Source organism: Armigeres subalbatus, chromosome 1 (assembly GCF_024139115.2).
Source record: "Armigeres subalbatus isolate Guangzhou_Male chromosome 1, GZ_Asu_2, whole genome shotgun sequence".
Taxonomy (NCBI): domain Eukaryota; kingdom Metazoa; phylum Arthropoda; class Insecta; order Diptera; family Culicidae; genus Armigeres; species Armigeres subalbatus.
The window spans coordinates 205,889,130-205,899,946 of record NC_085139.1 but is presented as its reverse complement, the minus strand read 5'-3'; the positions used below and the strand labels follow the sequence as shown (position 1 = coordinate 205,899,946).

The 10,817-nt window shown below is 34.8% G+C and overlaps 1 long non-coding RNA gene across 1 annotated transcript; it reads right to left on the bottom strand.

Annotated features, from left to right (window-relative positions):
* Positions 1–3,940: 3,940 nt before the first annotated feature.
* LOC134210152 (uncharacterized) lies at positions 3,941–4,481 on the bottom strand. Its single transcript, XR_009978808.1, has 2 exons — positions 4,332–4,481; positions 3,941–4,261 (listed from the first exon to the last, which is right to left on the bottom strand). It is a non-coding gene; the product is annotated as an uncharacterized LOC134210152 (long non-coding RNA).
* Between the last annotated feature and the right edge of the window lie 6,336 nt (positions 4,482–10,817).

Sequence of the window (10,817 nt, the reverse complement as noted above, 5' to 3'; positions counted from 1 at the left end):
CAAGCCCTTGGACATTGTCTCTGCTGCCCGGGAGCCGATTTGCTAAAATCTTCAACTTCTCTAATAGCCCAACAAATAATTTAAGTTGAATAAGATAATTTTTCGGCTAAAGAAGACTATATTAAGCTGAATAAGCGCTTCACCCGCTTTCAACGTTTGTTGGGAGGCTTTGGTTGTTTTCCTCGGACCTGGAGATGTTCCTTTACCGCAAATCTGGAGCCACGATGCTCCTCGCACACCCACACGACGTGATCAATACCCTGATATTCTTCGCCGCAAACATAGAGATTGCCTTCCGAGAGCCCCACTCTGAAAAGATGTGCATTTAAAATGTAGTGATTGGACAACACATGATTCGAATGAATTTTCGTCCCATATTCATTTTTTTAACGCTTCGATGCCTGTGGGCGAATTGAATACAGCCATCAAACCAACTCCCCATTTTTTCATTTCTGCTGCCTGCTGATCAAGGTTTCCTGATATTTACATCTTATCCAATCAGTCCACTTTCTCATTTCCCGGTATCAGGAAATGAGAAGAAAACCAGGCCAACTGATTTTATATTTATAAATAATAGCTGTATTATGCTTTTTGTTTCGAACATGCATGAAAGTAAGGGGCGCAAAAAACGGTATCTCCAAGGGCGCTTGGAGTCCACGCTACGACTCTGATCATATTGAATTACAATCATATTAATAGGTCTTCATCGGTTGCTTGTTAGATTGGTAGATTGTTAGTTCATTCAGAATTGTTAGTGGATCCAAGCGGTAGAATTATATCCTTAATGATCAATGGAACAAAATTTATTAATATATATGCACATTGCACAATCAGGATCACAGTACAAAAAAGAATGAAATGATTTCCTTGCTGGAAGTCTAGCGCTACATTCAAACTCAAGATTTGATAGTTTGATGATAGGAGGAGATTTTAATTGTTGTTTACATGAAGAGGATAGCAGAGGATCTGCACCCAAAAAACAAATCTGACATTTATTGTATAAAATCTGGGCATCTATAATTCTGTCAGCTTTAAATACAGATCTTGTATTAAAATAATACAAATCTGTAAGATTGTATATGCCCAAACAACAAATCATTTTGAAAATTCAACGACGTGTAAAATTGCAGCTTATTCCATTAAACGAATTAACATTCGATTTTTAATAAAATTTGATTGAATTTTACAACGTTTAATTGCATGCTCCAAATATGTGCATGAAAATACATTTAAAATCACAACACATTTTTATCTGTGCAATTATTATACAGATTCTGTAAGGTTCTTATGCAGAACTGTATTAAAATCTGCCATCCGTGTAATAATTTCTACAAAGGTCTGCAACATTTCGTTGATAAAATGATGGTCAGAAAATGCAAGGGACAAATCCGTGGAACTGTAGAACCTGTCCAGTCTCTATGCACTTTTGCCTCGGAAAAATGTAAAATTTGTTGTATTAACTAATTTTGCTATGTCTTTAGTTCACTATAAACCGTAGCATAGCTATCAAGAATGAAAAAAAGTAAAATGCACTATAGAGCGATAAAACAGTTTTCAGCTAGGCTTAACGCAGGTGAGAATGTTTTCTTCGAAATGAATTTTATTAAAAAAGGGTTATTTGAAATTGAGAAACAAAAGTTGTCAGACTTCTCTGAAATTTTCAATCTTCAACTGCAAAACTGAAAATCGACGAAGAAATAACAACAGATTGTAATAGGATACGAAACGAATTTTTCAAGTATTACACATCGGTTTTCCAGCACAATAATCATTCATCTACTGACTTTAAGTTACTCGAACATGTTACAGAAAGATTAAATATTGATGAAATAGAACATTTATCGAAACCGATAGATCAAAGTGAACTGTTCAATATATTATTAAATACATCAAATATTGTGGAATTGTTACGTCTATACCAAAAACTACAAACCCAACAGTAAAGGATTTCCGATTCATATCCCTCTTGAATACAGATTACGAATTATATTTGAAGATTCGGGTCAAATCGGGTCAAAACCGTTTTACCTTCTTTAATCGGACCATATCAGTCAGCTTGTCACGAGTAAAAGTCTTGTGTAGATAATTTAAAAGTTTTACGGAATCTGTTAGCTTCATCTAATAAAAAGAAATCATTCAAAATTGCTTTTATAAGTTTATTGAAAATTTACTAGTGCTATCAAAATACACAAGTCAGTGTGGCAACTCTGTCCCTTGAGCATGGCTCTTTTCGTGTTGTAATTAGAGCCTTTAGTCATAATGATAGCCAATGCTATTCCAGGTACCAGGTATTTTAGTCGATGCTAATTTTATAAAATTAGTTGGTTATGCAGATGATATTTGTATCATTATTAAAAATCAAAAAGAGTTTATGAAAGTATTCGAAGTTTTGAGAATGTTTTCTAAGGATGCGAGGATTAGCTTGAACATCAGTTAAGTCACCTTACATGTGTTTCAATGGCTTAGAAATCTATAGTAATAATAGGGGAACTGTTCTGTTTCCATCTCACTGAACATATATTCATCTCATCGCAAAATAAAGAAATACAGCTCCAATCTAGTCGCTTCTTTTTGCTAACACGCGTGCTCACTGGTAAAAAAATCACAAAAATAAGAAACAAACTAAATTCCTTTTCATTGTTTTGTTTTTGATGGGATGGAAATAGGAGCTATGGGATTTAGTGCCGAACCGTTCCCCTATAAAGCAAGTGAATGGATCCAAAATTTCGAGCGTTCTATTCAAATACACGTGGGATGGAACTATTTCGACGGTTTATGAAATTCTTTTGAATAGTGTTAAAAAATCTTCATTTGTGGCAAAAGTTAGAAACCTGAATTTGATACAAAAAATCTGGATACTATTTTTTTTTCTAAATTATGGTACATTGGTCAGGACGTGCAAAGCGTCAGACGCACCAACACCGGTGAAATAATCTTGGTTCTTAAACGCGGAGTGCAAGCAACTGGACGAGGTCTCGAACGCGGACGACGTCATATACGCAGTCAGAGACCAGTGCGGTACCGAGGTCGCGAAGAGCTCTGTTCGCTTCAAAGACGGTCCATTTGGCACGCAGGGAGCCTACATCAGGTTACCGGTTGCGGACGCCAAAAAGGTAATGGTGTAGCGACCCTAAACGCCATGCAATAATCATCATTTTTCTTCTATATTTAAAGTATGTCATATAAACGAACGAAAGGAAAGATTGGACAGGTTGGAACCTGTCCATTTATGTTTATCAAATAGCAACCGCTGTTGAAAATAAACAACGGATATTTAAGTATAAGCAAAACTTGGCGAATAACAGCCTAGAAATAGTAGCTGACTCAATTGTTAAATAATTGTTTATTTAGAGAGTACGAATGCTCTCGGAGCAGAATGTCACATGAGAGTAAATGTAGGTAGCATGCAACATTCTGCAACATTATTGAAAATGAGAGAAAATTGTAAACAATAGCCAGTAGTTATAAATAACGTTTTTTGTAAATAAAGAAGAGAGTCGGATTTTGGACTTGGAGTTAGCAAGTCACATCAGAATTGTTCAAGTGTTTTATTTTTCAAATTGTGATGACTGTTTTCCCGAAAACTAACCGCTCGGGCGCGTGCAATTGGTGACAGCGGTAACCGCTAGAATTTGGCAATGGAAACGCCGTTTCGAACTGTGTAGTAGTTATAAAAAAATCGAGAAGATGGTTGAATTTCAAAGTGAAAAAGTTCAAAAGACACTTAGTGAAATGAAATTCACATCCAAAATGTGTAAAAAGTGAAGAAAACTATGATTGTGCACATCAGAATAAAAACTTTAAATGTGCGAACAAGGACAAAAAAATCAGCCATAATGAACAAAAAACTCGGACAAATTAATTAAATTCCCTGGAGCATCGGAGCAGTAAAAAAAAATGTGGTATAGGTGAGTACATGAATTTCGGGCTTTTCGAAGCATTTACATGTAATAATAAAACATTTTTATTTATAAATACCATAATACAAGTATCCTCAACAAATTATTTACTACTAAATACTCACACTCAATATATGCCAAGCCCAGAGTATCCGATTAAAAGTTGGTATTAAGTCCAGGACTAAAATTGAAAGGTGAAATTATTTACACGATACAGAGGTGTTATACTCACCTATCACCGATACTTGGTTACCGCACAACAGGAAACACTGCGGTAAAGCACTAGAATTTGTCCACGATTAAACGGTCTCTGTTCGTTTTCGCATAACTCGAAGACGTCTTGATGGATTTTCCGGTGAAAACTAAAATTAAGATACCCATGGCATTCACATATGTTCACCTACAATAAATTAATTATCATTATATATTTACCTTCCACGACGATGTTCTACACTGGACACTGGATGACACACTTTTTTCGGTAACTCTCTCGGCACTTTTTTCAATACGACCCGCGAACGAACTGAACGAACGACCCGCGAACGGACTAAGTACATTTTGATGCGTCGGCAATTAGTCGTCCAAACCGCGGACGAGCAGATAGGCGCACGGTAATGGGCGCGTTTCCAATGCAATGCATTGGATATGATTACACGTCTACGTGCGGGAGCTTTTGATTTGAATGAAATAATGTATGTAACAGCAGTACAGTAATTGCCAGCAATATGCGTTCGCAGGATTTGTGTTCTTACAAACAAGTTTATTCAATTTAACACCTCAATGTCACAATTAATTGATTCTTGATTAAATACTTTGGTGAAAGTTCGGTACAAAACGGAAGGTAAAATGGAGTTTTCACAAATAACAACACTCCAATGTATACCCGTATATGATGGAAATCCAGAAGAGCTGGAACCATTCATTTTACAATTGGAATTATTTGCATCTCAGTTAGAAGAACACGATCAAACTCCGCTATTGAATGTTATATGGATGAAATTGAAAGGTAAGGCTCTTCGAAGAATTTTGAATTTAATTGCCCCTACTTGGACAGAAGTGAAAGCTAATTTACAACGAGAATTTAAGTTTCAGAAAAGCATTAGTGCTCTTATGAAAGATATTGAAACACTTTTACAGAAACCAAACGAATCGTTTGATGAATATAAAGCGAGAGGAGAAGAATTGTATAAATGGATAGAAAATGAAGGGCCGTTTGGGTTATCATCTTTGCGAAAACACTTCTTAGGGGGACTTCGAAACAAGGATCTAGCCCATGCAGGAATATTCCAAAGAGAAAAATCATTTCCAGAGTTACTTATCTGGTTAAAAAACGAGTGGGACGATAGAAATGAAATTGAAGAGATCAACGTAAGAGTGGAAATATTGAACAAGGCTATGGAAGACAATCTCAATCAAATCTCTAACGAGGGACATAGGAAAAACTTGTATGGTGAAGAATGTCAAAATGATTTTTCACACGCAGATGTTCAAAGGACTACATCTAACACGAAACAAAAAAACTGATCAATGGGGGCTTCGAATATTGCGTCCGAACACCCCGACAAATAGATAATAAACCAATTAGACGCTATAACACTAATATTGCTAAATATAATAATGTGGATAATAATAACAATAAATTTAAAGTTTATAGGGAAAATTCCAATAATTCACATTCAAATAAGATGGAAGAAAACTCCTCTACAAGTTTGCACAAGCTTAATATTTGCATTCCGGCACATGAAAGGGTGCCAATTATACGAACGAGCGATAATCAATTTTTATTGGCCCTCAAAGCAATGGGCAATCCCAATCGTAAAATGAAGTTTTTGATAGATACTGGTGCTTGTTGTAACTTAATGAGATGGGACGTAGCTGCTAATATGGGGCAAACTGAAGTAAATTTGTCCGACAAATTGAATATGACTGGATTCAATTCAACGCAAACGTTAACATTAGGATCAGTAGAAATAAACGTGATAATGGGGAATTCGCAATATAAAATTAAATTCCATTTAATAAAAGAATTATGTGTACCGGGAATTATAGGAGCAGAATTTCTTAAGCAACATACATTATATATTGATCAGCAATTTGCGTATATCATTTTGCGCAAACCAGATATTATTGCGAACACTACTAAAAATAAATCAAAGAGGGGAATAAATGGCGTCAATTCATTAGCTGGAAAAATCAGTGAAGGAAACACAAGTAATCGGAATTACGTATTATTTAGTGACATGGCTTGTCAAACAGAGACAACAGATAACGAAGATTTTGCATTTAAAGAAGCTGAACATATTATTGACAAAGGATGTCGAACAAATAATCAAACTATTGATACAGGTCATTTTCCTAAGGATACTTATAGGAAACAACATACGGATTTAAATTGTTTTGCAGAAAATAATTATGACAAACAGGAACAAACCAACCAACTTGAAGACAATTATTCGCTCAAGGTTCAAGAAAACCAGGAATTAAACGAAATGAAAATGAAGGTATTAGATACCCCATAGAATTTACCTACGATCATCGATTCTGTTTGGAACTTGCCACACTTGAAAATCCAAACGAATTAACAAAATATCTTTTAGACACTGGGGCTCAAATGAATATAATCAGCGCCAAAAGAGCAATCAGAGTAGGGCAAAATCCATAAATACGAAAGATCAAATGACAGTTCAAGGAGTGACTAAAATTCGATTTTATCAATAGGATCTATTTGGATACATTTGAAGATTGAGAGAAAATATTTCCCACAACATTTTATGTGGTTAAAAATCTGACTGTCCCAGCAATAATTGGAGCGAATTTTATCAAAAACACGTTCATGCCATTGAAGATAATTTTAAAATTGGAATTTTCAAAACTAATGCAGAGGGTAAGAAGCCATATATGGAAAATAATCGAATACGATGGAACATAGTAGACTACGTCTTAAGGGATATTGAAGACCAAGACAGTTTAAAGAAACATGTTGATGAAAATGAAGAAGAACCAGAGGAACCAGATCCAGATGATATATACACAGACGAAGAAGAATACTTTGCGAATACTATTGTAAATGACGACCTTGCCAAACTTAACAGAAAAATGGGAGAAGTTTTTACATCAGATGCTATGGTAGATGAACCATCCGAGGAAATTTATGGGTTCGAAAATTTAGATCAAAAACTGGATTGCAGCCTTGTAGAAAACAACATTCATGAACAATTGCACGGAAATATTAGAACAAGTGAATTAATGAAATTAGAGAAGGAATTACTTGCAATCGTATGGGCGGTAAACTATTTTAAACATTATATTTATCAACAGCGGTTTATAGTCTACACTGATCATAGACCACTGATTTCGCTATGGCACTTGAAGGAAACCTCTCCAACCTTGACCAGATTAAGATTGAAATTGCAGGGATTGGAAATTGATATTCGATACAAACAGGGAAAGGATAACGTTGTAGCGGACTTCTTATCTAGACTGCAGCAGCCGGATAATGAGAAGGAAAGTAGCCCAAACCATATTGCAGTCGTTACCAGACGACAAAGAAGGCAAATACAACAGCAAGAAAAGGAAAAGACCAATCATGACAATGCAAACACAAAAGCCTTCAATGGAAAAACGAGTAAAAATTGGAGCGCAGATATGGATGGACTGGATAACATTGATTTAAGCTTCAAAATAGATGACGATCAATGTCATGAGAATGTATACGAAGAATTTGAAAACGCTGAACGAGATGGTAAAATTGATTTCAAATTTTTGAACTTTTCTAAAGAAAGAATTCCAGAAAATAAAATAGATGCAACGTTTGTTATTCTTAACAGCAGATCAGCATACAAAGAGTTGAGCGAATTGGCTAAGCTGCCTCATGGCCTGAAAGATTATTTTAATGGAAACATATTTTCAATACCAGATCACAAAATGTGGGGCATTATATTGAACGGATCCAAGCAATCAAAAGAAGACCCGAAAACATTATTTCAGAAATTGACGAATGGATTTAGCAAACATCCAGTATTCGCAGATGAAGCGAAAAATATTCAAATAATTTCGTTTAGAAACCTCCAAGCTCCTATATATGCAAACATGCTACGATTTATTGCAGAAAAATTTAATAAGAAATTCACGTTGTTTGCCCCAAACAAAGAGAGGATGTGGGTGCCACATGAAGAAAGAGATACAGTACTTAAGGAATTTCACGACTGCCCATTGGGGGGACATGTTGGGGGTAAACGTATGTTTCAGCGGATAAGCCCAATGTTCATATGGGAAAATATGCGAAAAGATATTGAAAACTACGTCAAGCAGTGTGACTCTTGCCAAAAGAACAAAATTAGTGCCTCAAACAAAATTCCAATGAAGATTACCACTACATCTACTGAACCATTCGATAAAATATTTATGGATATTGTAGTACTACCTGAATCTAATAATGGCAACAAATATGGCCTGGTCATACAGGATGACTTAACCAGATATCTAACAGTTGCGGCAATGGAAAATCAAGAAAGCGAAACTGTAGCGAAAACTTTCGTAGATAACTTTATTTGTAAATTTGGAACACCCAAGGAACTAGTAACAGATCAAGGTGCAAATTTCGTGAGCAACCTCATGAAAAATGTTTGTAAAGTTTTAAAAATAAAAAAGATAACAACAACAGCATATCATCCTCAGGCAAATCTTGTGGAACGATCCAACAGAGAATTAAAAATTTACTTACGCCAATTTATAGGAGGGGATCCACAAACCTGGGATAGACTTTTACCCCATTTTACATTCCAGTATAACACTACAATTAATTCATCTACTAGTTTCACGCCTTTCGAATTACTCTATGGCAGAAAAGCAAGAATTCCTAATTCAATATACAGAATGAGAGATATGGAATTTACCTATGGAGACTATTCCAACGAATTGAAAGTCACTCTAAAATATATTCACGACACGGCTAGAGAAAACTTGATAGTATCGAAGGAGAAACGGAAGGAATATTTCGACAAAACAGCTAAAGATTGGCAACCAATGTGGGGCGATATGGTTTTAGTGAAAGCCAACCCCACATGTACAGGACAGAAATTGCAATCTTTATGGAGAGGTCCATATGAAGTAGTTAGTCTTCCAAGTGCACAAACTACAATAATCAAAAACGGAAAAAGACTTGAAAAAGTGCATAATAACAGACTAAAGAAATACAACGACTGAAAAGTAAAGCTTAGTATCGAGCATGGTGAGTCTACATAGTAGGCTTAAGGATTATCATTATAAGGATTAGCATAAGTAATGTAAATAGATAGAACATAGTTAGTTAAAATAAGTTTTAAACTTAGTTAGAATAAGTATTGATTTAAGTTCTGTACATAATATATTGACTTAGACTATTTTTGATATCTTTACATTTTAATTTACATAATATAAGTTATATATACAATCAATAAGTACGTTTTAGCAAATAAATATAAATATAATAAATTTAAAACAATATGAAATCTAGTTAAGCGCATAACTATTATAATTATAGACAAACTAAAATATTAGCAAGCATGATGAAAAAAAAACATTCATTCAAATAGTATACAAAATAGTCAATAAATTCAACTGAAATAAGTACAAAGAATGAAATGATTTATACGTTTACATTTTTAAGGCGTATATTATATGTTTTAATACAACGGATGAAGAAGGTAACTAGCATAAACAGTATAGTAGGGTGGTTCAAAAAATCGATTTTGCTCCACAGTGCTCATCTGATTCTTTACCATGTTCTGAGTGTCCTCTAAAAATTTGAGCTCATTTGGATTAAAACTGATTTAGCACAAGCCTTTTCAAGTTTGCATGCAAATTAGTATGGGGGAATTTATTTTTTCATTATACTGTTAATAACGTTTCCCCATTAGGCGCAGGTTAAAAGAAAACCTACATAGCTAGAAGTAATACTCAACAGCTTGCACTCAGCGAAAACCGCGTGTTGATTTATCGTCCCAATAATTAGTAATCGATTTTAAGACAGTTTAGTTATGATCGTTAAACTTCTTTGAGGGCATCACTGAAATGTGCAGTGCAACATAGTAGCCTGAATTTGTGTGTGCTATCCTTTGCGCCACGAGCAGCAATGTTGCCTGTTGATGAGTTATGCAATTAGCTCCAGAAAACCACGGTATAGATTATATTCGATTACTAATTATTGGAACTATTAATTTAGATGCGGTTTTCACCGAGTGAAAGCTGTTGAGTATTCCTTTTAGCTATGTAGGTTTTCTTTTAACATGCGCTTGATGGGGAAGCGCCATTAACAGTATAATGAAAACATAAATTTCCCCATACTAATTTGCATGCACACTTGAAACGGCTTGTGCTAAATCAGTTTTTATCCAAATGAGCTCAAATTTTCAGAGGACACTCAGAACATGGTAAAGAACTAGATGAGCACTGTGGAGCAAAATCGATTTTTTGAACCACCCTACAGTATAGTCAACGCATTAATATTTAAATTTAACGAACCTACATTTACAAGTATAACAACAGCATTGCCGGAAAGCTGGTACCACGAATCAACTATTACTTCTATTAAAGCTTGTAAAAGCTATGGGGAAAATTATGGGAAAATACAAAACATTAACACGAACGAGAATATAAATAGGACACCCGCTGGGGTCTAAAACAGGGGCACTATGGGAGAACACACAAAAAAAAAGAATGATGAATCCAATACGGATGAAAATGGGTAACCTGCTGGGGTCTAAAACAGAACAACTATGGGAAAATATGAAAGAGGGATAATGAGGGAAAATAAAAAGGCAACATGTAATGGGATATAAAATATATATTGTTGAATAGCTGAAATACAAAATGGTATGAAAAAGAATTTCTATGAAAAGTTTAATTGATTCGTTGCGAGAAAAATTAAAATACAAAGAT